Genomic DNA, 9,569 nt, shown 5'->3' on the forward strand with positions numbered 1-9,569 from the left:
GTAAATACCCCACCCGGGTAAATACCCCCTTATCCGGGTAAATACCCACCCGGGTAAATACCCCTTATCCGGGTAAATACCCCACCCGGGTAACTACCCCCTTATCCAGGTAAATACCCCATCTGGGTAAATACCCTCTTATCCGAGTAAATACCCCACCCAGGTAAATACCCCCTTATCCGGGTAAATACCCCACTCGTGTAAATACCCCTTTATCCGGGTAAATACCCCACCTGAGTAAATACCCCTACCTGGGTAAATACCCCACCCGGGTAAATACCCTCTTTTCCGGTTAAATAACCTCTTATCCGGCTAAATACCCCTACCCAGGTAAATACCGCTACCTGGGTAAATACCCCTTATCTGGGTAAATACCCCCTTATCTGGGTAAATACCCCCTTATCTGCGTAAAAACCCAGTACCCAGGTAAATATCCTCCACCCGGGTAAATACATCCCTTATCCAGGTAAATACCTCCCTTATCCGTGTAAATACCCCCTGCCCAGGTAAATACTCCCTACCCAGGTAAATACCTCCCATATCCAGGTAAATACCCCTTTATCCAGGTAAATACTCCCTTATCTGCATAACAACCCACTACCCGGGTAAATACCCCTCCCACCTGGGTAAATACCTCCTTATCCAGGTAAATGCCCCCTTATCTGGGTAAAAAACCTACCTGGTTATATATCCCTCTTATCTGGGTAAATAGCCCCCTCACCCAGGTAAATACCCCGATACCTCGATAAATACCCCATGCCTGGGTAAATACCCCTTAGGCAGGTAAATACCCCATATGCAGGTAAATAACCAATACATGGGTAAATATCCCATACTTGGGTAAATAACCCCTACCTTGGTAAATACTGCATACTCGGGTAAATTCACTCTACCTGGGTAAATACGTCATATGTGAATATATATCCCATACTTGGGTAAATACACCCTACCTGGGTAAATAGCCCATACATTGGTAAATATCCCATACTTAGGTAAATACCCCATTCCTGGGTAAATACTCCATACCAGGTATGTACCACATATCTGAGTAACTACCCCACACCTGGCTAACTACACGACACCCATGTAAATGCCCCATATCTGAGTAACTAACCCACATCCAGGTAAAGACCCCATATCTAAATAAATAATTCACACCTGGGGTAAATACCCCATTCCTGGGTAAATACCCCACACCCATATAAATACCCCATACCCAGCTAACTGCCCCACATCTAAATAAATGCCCCATACCTGGGTAAATACCCCACACCCAGGTAAGTACTCTGTACCCGGGTAGATACTCCACATCTAGGTAAATGCACCGTACCCAAGTAAATACCTCCTACCTGGGTAAATACCCCACACCTGGGTAAAACTACTCCCCAGGTAAATAGTCTGTACCTGGGTAAATACCCCATACCTGGGTAAGTATCTCATATCTGAATAAATACCCCATTCCATTTGGTAAATACCAATCCCGGGTAAATCCCTCATACCCAGACAAATAACCCATACCTGGGTACATGTCCCATACTTGGGTAATTACCCCAATTGGGTAAATAGTCTCCTACCCCAGGTAATTACCCCATACTGTGGATAAATACCCCATGCCCAGGTAAATACCCCAACCACTGTGAATACCCCAATCCCAGGTAAATTTCCCATCACAGGTAATTTTGCCCACCTGATTAATACACCCCACCCAGGGAAATATCCCTCACCCCTGCTAAATACCCTACATTGCAAGTAAATACCCTAAGCCTAGGTAAGTACCCCACACCCTCGTAAATGCCTGGTTAAATACTCCCATCCAGGTAAAAACTCCACATTTCGATAAATACCACACACCCAAGTAAATACCCCACAATTGTGCAAGGTTTTAGCCTCAGGCAGGTGCTAAGGAGAGGGATAGAGTTGGTAATTAAGGAATGGATTTGTTGTAGGACTGAAGACAATGACTTTGACCTGTCAGTATTAACCAGAAGAAAAAGCCCGCACTGGGGTTCATGATGTAATGTTGGCAACAGCCATGTGCCCAATTCTACACTGGCTGAGGTTACCATGAAGACCTCTCCTTCTAAACCTCTCCTCTCAACTGAGATGTGGTTACCCTCAGGTTAAACCATCATCAGTCATCTTTCTCTCTCTCTCTAATGAAAAAGCAGTCCTATAGTCCTTTGTGACTGTGATAGCTTTTACCACAAAATATACCCCATCATGGGTAAATATCCCAAATATACCATCACCCCATGTAAATAGCCCAAATATACCCCCACCCCAGGTAAATGCCCCAAATAGATCCCTCACCTCAGGTAAATGCCCCAAAAGAAACTTGAAAGGGTTCAGAAAAGATTTCTAAAGGATGTTGCCAGGGTTGGAGGGTTTGAGCTGTAGGGAGAGGCTGAATAGGCTGGGGCTATTTTCCCTGGAGCATTGGAAGCTGAGAGGTGACCTTAAATAGTTTATAAAATCATTAGGGGCATGGATAGGGTGGATTGTCAAAGTCTTTTCCCCAGGGGAGGGAGTCCAAAACTTGGTGGCACAGTTTAAGGTGAGAGGAGAAAGATTTAAAAGGGACCTAAGAGGCAACTTTTTCACAGAGAGGACAGTGTGTGTATGGAATGAGTTGCCAGAGGAAGTGGTGGAGGCTGGTACAATTACAACATTTAAAATGCATCTGGATGGGTACATGAATAGAAAGGGTTTAGAGGTATATGGGCCAAATGCTGGCAAATAGGACTAGATTAGTTTAGGATACCTGGTCGGCATGGACAAGTTGGACCAAAGGGTCTGTTTCCTTCACTATCACTGAGTTAAAATCCTGGAACTCTCTCACTATCAGCATTGTGGGTTTATAGGAAGGGTCACTCAACCTGAAATGTTAACTGTTGACTTCTCTCTACAGATGCTGCCAGAGCTGCTGAGCTTTTCCAGCAATTTCTGGTTTTGTTTCTGATTTACAACATTAGCAGTTCTTTCGGTTCCAATCAAAATAAATGTCTGGTTAAGTGGTCACCCTGTTCTAGTGGAGGTTGAAGTCAGATGTCACATGACACCAGGTTATAGTCCAACAGGTTTATTTGAAATCACAAGCTTTCGAGCTTTTGCCCTTTCATTAGGGTGAAGTGTAATGGAGGTTGACACTGGTGCAACAGTGTAACTGATTGCTGAACCAGTCTTTAACAAAATTCGTTCTGGGCTCCAACCCTTAAGTTTATGTAATACCTTGTCCAGACTGAGAACATATACTGGGGAACCTTTACAGATTGAGGGCATAACTTTGGTTCTAATCTCATATGACAAGCAGCTGGTTCAGTCACCACTGATTGTAATAAAAGGCTCAGGCCCAAGCCTGATGGGGCAAAATTGGTTGAGAAAGATTCGACCTAATTGGCTCAACATTTTTCAATTTGAAAATAGCTGCTTGAGTGAAGCCCTGATTAAATTCCTGAATGTTTTTCAAGAAGGTCTAGGGACTATCAAAGCAGTCAAGGCCACCTTGCACATTGACCAATATTCTGCAAGGCCTGCTCAGTGCCATTTGCCTTTTGGGCAAAAGTAGAGGCAGAAATCAGGAAGCTAGAAGGCAAAGAAATCATCAAACCAGTCCAGTCTGCAGAATGGGCAGCACCGGTCATACTGATCGTGAAGCTTTACAGGTCAGTTTGCCTTTTTGGGGATTTTTAAATAATGGTAAACCACTTCTCACAGCTGGATAAATACCCAATCCCTTGCAATGTTGTCAGGGGGTGGTGCTTCACGAAGTTGGACATGAGCCATTCAAACTTGCAATTGCGGTTAGATGAGGATTCCCAGAAGTATGCTACAATTAATATCCATAAGAGTTTGTACCAATATACGAGACTGCCATTTGGGGTACCATCAGCCAGTGCCATTTTGCAGTGGACAGTGGAGAATATTTTACAAAATCTACTGTAGTCACCATTTATCTGGATGATGTGCTAATAACAGGGAAGACCAATTAGGCACACTAAGAGAACTTGGTGTGAGAAGGTTTCAGCAATACTTTGCACATGTAAATAACAGACTACAAACTCTTACCAGGACTACTCAAAGAGGACAAGGCCGTGCCACCCATAGCCTCAGATCAAATTCAGTGGTGGGCTCTCATTCTAAGTGGGTAAGTGCGTACAATTACAAATTGGAACATCAGCCAGAGACCATGTAGCAAATGCAGGTGCCTTGAGCAGCCTCCCACTGGCAGATACACCACCGGTGGTGTGGAACTCAAAGAGTCCACTCTGGTTTTAAAACACTGAACACCCTTCCAATATCACTGATAATGTTCTTGAGTAAATTTGTAGCTCGGGTTGTGGATGCTGTGGTTGGTTGCTTCACCGAGCTGGTTTGTTAGTTCATGCACGTTTCATTACCCTGCTGGGTAACATCATCAGTACAGCCTCCGATGAAGCGCTGTTGTATTTTCCTGCCTGTTATTTAAACTCTGGGGTCTGTTGGAATTGGGGGGATTACCTCATTTCCAGTTTTCCTTCGCAGTGGTGTATATATTGGGTCTAATTCTATGTGTTTGTTGATGACCTTCTTGGTGGAGAACTTAGCGAGTGAACCGACCACAGCAACCACTGATAATATCAGACTATGGGTGCAAAAAGATCTGGTCCTGGCAAAACTAAAACAGCTGGTGGTGATGAGGGAAACTAAAGGGCTTTCACAATCAGAACTGAAACCTTTCTGGATCCAGAGGGACCAGATCACCATAGAGAGCAGTATATTATAATGGAGAGCAAGAGTGATTGTTTTGGGTAAAGGTCATTGCCAAATACTGGCTGAACTCCACTAGGGTCATCCAGGGGTCTCCAAAATGAAGATGTTGGCGAGAAGTTATGACTGCTGGACAGAATTGGATGCAGACATAGCCGCGTTGGTGGGGCAGTGCCCAGAGTGACAACAAGGACAAAAGTTAGTGCCATAGCTCTCCCACATTTGTGGGAATGGCTGAGTAAACTCTGGATTTGGTTACACACTGACTACGTCAGTCCTTTCCTGGGCTGTATGTTTTTAGTCATTGTGGACACCCACTCAAAATGGCTGGATGTGCATAGAGTTTATTTAACAAACACGGGGATGATGATTAAAAAAAACTGCGAGCATCTTTTGCAATACCCAGGCTCCTGGAAGTGTTAGTAACAGACAAAGGGCCATCACTTACCAGCAGGAAATTTGAGTATTTCCTAAAGTCGAATGGCATTCGGCATGTAAGGACAGCTCCATACCATCTATCATCCAATGGTCTAGTGGAAAGAGCAGTCCAAACAGCCTACAGCTTCACTCGATACCAGACTGTCCCAGTTCCTATTTGATTATAGGACCACCCCTCATGCAACTGCAGGGATAGCTCCAGCAGATTTGCTAGGGGGGAGAAAACTCCACACTGACTCACCTTAAATCTGATCTTCCTGGATTTGCAGGAAAGGGTGAAATGGCACCAGGAATGCCACCGCCAGACACAAGACTCCTTTAAACGATAAAGACGTTTACTTCAAAGGACAAAGTTTGGTTCCAAAACCATGGAAATGGCCCTGCATGGGTAAGAGACTTGGTCAAAGCGAGGTCAGGTCCCATGATGTAGAAAGTTCGGTTAGGTGAGACAGTCCTGAACAAACATGTAGACCACATGAAAACAGCAAGCTTGCAAATAGGGCAGGAGCAAAACATACCTAGCCCCTCAGAACAGCCAGAAAGACTGTTGGAGCCCATGGGGGATGTCGGAACTCCTCCATCTAGCAATGAAGAAACCTCGGAGTCTGAGGTGGACACAGCGGATGTCACAGCCTCAATGCCTTTACCACCTGAAGAAGATGTAATTCTTTCGAGATGCTCCAGGCACAAGAAGCTGGGCTACGGTCTGGTACACATCACCTGTATCTGAGGCTAAGTTGGAGGAACCGGACCCAACGCAAAAACACCCCAGGAGAGGCTACAAGAAAAAGAACAGGTCTAAGCCCCAAACTTACAGGGGAGAGATATAGTGATTGTAACAAGGTCAGCCAGGTGAGTTCCCTGATTGGGCTGTTAAACTGGTCCAATCAGGGAGCCCTGGCTGACAGATATGAACAGGAGTGTCAGAGGTTCTGTTCACACTGAGAGCTGGCTCTGCGGGAGCTGGATCAGTGACAAGGACTCTCCACGTATCCAGAAAGGGTGACTTGGTGATGGGATACCGGTCTCTGTGGGGCTGTTTCACTGTGGACCTGGGTTCACATCCCACCATGGCAAAATCTGGAGTTAAAAGTCCAATAATGACCATGTATCAACTGTCAATTATTAAAAACCCATCTGGTCACTAATGAGAGCTGTAATCCTTACCCATTCTGGCCTAGATATGATTCCAGATCCACTGCAATGCAGAACAAGAGGCCAGCAGTGTAAGACAGTCATCAAGAAATCTATTCGGGAGAAGTGCCCTAGGCCAGAGAGCAGTGAGAATGTGGAAGTTTGTGGCATAAAGGAATGAGTGTCAGTGTATTTAAGGGGAAACTAGACAATGAAGGAGAAAGGAATACAGGGTTACAATGATAGATTTAGAGGCAACATACAAAGAGGCTAAAGTGGAACATAAACATGGACTGCTTAGTCTGTATTCCATCTTTCTGTGCCATTTATCTAAGTAATCCTGTGGTATTTTCACCTGTCTATCATTGGGGTGGGGGAGTGGCTTCACAATTTGACCCTACTTGATCTTTCTAATGGGAAGATGACCAGGAGCAGTTTCCATTTGATTTCCCCTGATCTTTCATTCTCAGGGATTTGAGACTGTTGGTAAATCTTTGGATCTGATCAGCAGACTCCATGCAGGCCTGAGATGCACCTGAGCCTCAATTAGTTCCATCATATATCTTTAATCAAATATGCAAAACTCTCTGTTCTGCTTCTACATTAGAATTTTACTGGAGGAAGTATTTTACCACAAAGCTTAGTCAGCAGGTTATGTGGTTATTGCATTAAGGATTTTTCTGTTCTATTTTTTACTTTTAAATTTCTCTTTCTCAATCATCCTTTTTCTCTCTAACTGAATCAGATAATGCAGAGGAGGCCATTGCCCCTCTGTAATCCCAAACCCAGGCTCATGTTCTGGGGACATGCGTTTTAATCCCACCATGGCAGGTGGTGAAATTTGAATCCAATAAAAGGCAGGAATAAAAAGCTAGAATAATGGCAACCATGCAATTAATGTCTATTGTGGTCAGAATCCACCTGGTTCACTAATACCCTTTAGGGAAGGAAATCTGCTATCCTTACCTGGTTTGTACTATATGTGACTCCAGACCCACAACAATGTGTGTTAGCTGTTAACTGCCTCCTGCACATGAGGGATGTGCGATAAATTCTGGCCTAACTAGAAATACCTACATCCATGAATGAATTTAAAAAACACAATTTTAAAGACTTCAATTAAAAATACAATATCCCAGCTACTCCCAACAACTTCCCTTTATAGTACTCAATAATCAGAGAAAACACCCTTCTCCATCACATCTATAGGTTTGACTTAACTGTTCCTTTCAATTGTCGGTTTTGAGAGTTTGGTATATTCTTGATTAGTCTCATAACTGAGCTTAGATTTCCTCAGCTTCAAATAACCTCTTCAGGAACTTTCAACTTTTTCTTAACTGTTCTAAATTATCTTCTTTCTTCAGGGGAAAAAAAACAGATTACATATCCAGTTTGAAGCAGACTTCTGCAAACTGAAACCTAAAGGATCTCCAAGCTATGGGTTTTTCCACTTGGCAAATAGCAAATCCTGATCCTTCTAACTGGAAACAGTCTTTGATGTTCTATGTGCTTGGAAAAAACTCTCAATGCAAACAAATTCCCATCAACATTCCAGGAAATATCTGACTTGTGCTGCTTTTTACAAACAAAGCTCCAGAAAGCCTGACAAGTTAGTTCTTAAACCCTTTTGTACCCACAGATCAAAACACACATCCCAGTAGATCCAAAGTCTAAACTATAAACTAAATGATTTAAAACATATATAACTGTCTGGCCAGAAGAGGAGTGCCAGAAAATTGAAGGACAGCTAATGTGGTATTGTTATTCAATAAGGATTTAGGGACAAACCAGGAAACTATAGGCCAAGAGATAGCAAGAACTGCAGATGCTGGTGTCAGAGAGAACACAGTGTGGAGCTGGATGAACACAACAGGCCAGGCAGCATCAGAGGAGAAGGAAAGCTGATGTTTCGGGTCGTGACCCTTCTTGAGAAATGGGCAATCAGTCTAACCTCAGTGATTGGGAAGCTATTACAAAAAATTCTGAGGGACTGAATTAATCTCCAATTGGAGAGGCATTGTCACTGGTGGCAGGCCAGAGAAAATTCATCAGGTTCATCCCAGGTATGAAGGGCCTATTTTATGAGGAGAGGTTCAGTAGATATGTGAGGAGAAAAAGACTGGTGAAGACAAATGTAGGTCCTTGCAGTCAGAATTAGGTGAATTCATAATGGACAACAAAGTAATGGCAGATCAGTTGAACAAAAACTTTGGATCTGTCTTCACTATGGAGGACACAAGTAATCTTTAGGAAATGCTAGGGGACAGAGGGTCAAGCATGGAGGAGGAACCAAAAGCAATCTTTATTAGTCAGGAAATAGTATTGGGGAAATTGATAGGATTAAAACCCGATAAGTCCCCAGGGCCTAATGCTCTGCATCCCAGAGAACTTAAGGAAGTAGCCCTAGAAATAATGGATACATTAGTGATCACTTTCCAGCATTCTGCAGACTCTGGAAGAGTTCAAATGGACTGGAGTATAGCTAATGTAATGCCACTCTTTAAAAAAGAAGGAAGAGAGAAAATGGGGAATTACAGGCCGTTCAGCCTGACATCGGTGGTGGGGAAAATACTGGAGTCAATCATCAAGGACATAATAACTTACCACTTGGAAAGCAGTGACAGAATTGGTCCTAGTCAGCATAGATTCACTAAAGGGAAATCACGCTTGACAAATCTTCTGGAATTTTATGAGGATGTGACCAGTATAGTGGACAAGGGTGAATCAGTAGATGTTGAGTACCTGGACTTTCAAAAGGTTTTTGACAAGGTTGCACCAGAGATTGGTAAGCAAAATTAAGCTCAATGGTATCAGAGGTAATGTATTGACATGGATAGAGAACTGGTTGGCAGATAGGAAGCAGATATAAACGGGTCCTTTTCAGAGCGGCAGGCAGTAATGAGTGGGGTGCCGCAGGGTTCAGTGCTGGGACCTTAGCTGTTCAGAATATACATTAACAATTTGTACAAAGGAATCGAATGCCAAATCTCCAAATTTGCAGATGGCATTAAGCTGGGTGGCAGTGTGTGCTGTGAGGAGGATGCTAAGAAGCTGCAGGGTGACTTGGACACACTGGCCAAGTCGGTAAATACTCGGCAAATGCAATGTAATGTGGATAAATGTGAGGTTATTAACTTTGGTTGCAGAAACAGGAAGGCAGATTATTACCTGAATGGTGGCAGTTTAGGAAAAGGCGAGGTGCAACAAGACCTGGGTGTCATGTTAGGACAGTCGCTGAAGGTTGGCATGCA

This window comes from Rhincodon typus, chromosome 16 (assembly GCF_021869965.1).
Source record: "Rhincodon typus isolate 14 chromosome 16, sRhiTyp1.1, whole genome shotgun sequence".
NCBI lineage: Eukaryota > Metazoa > Chordata > Chondrichthyes > Orectolobiformes > Rhincodontidae > Rhincodon > Rhincodon typus.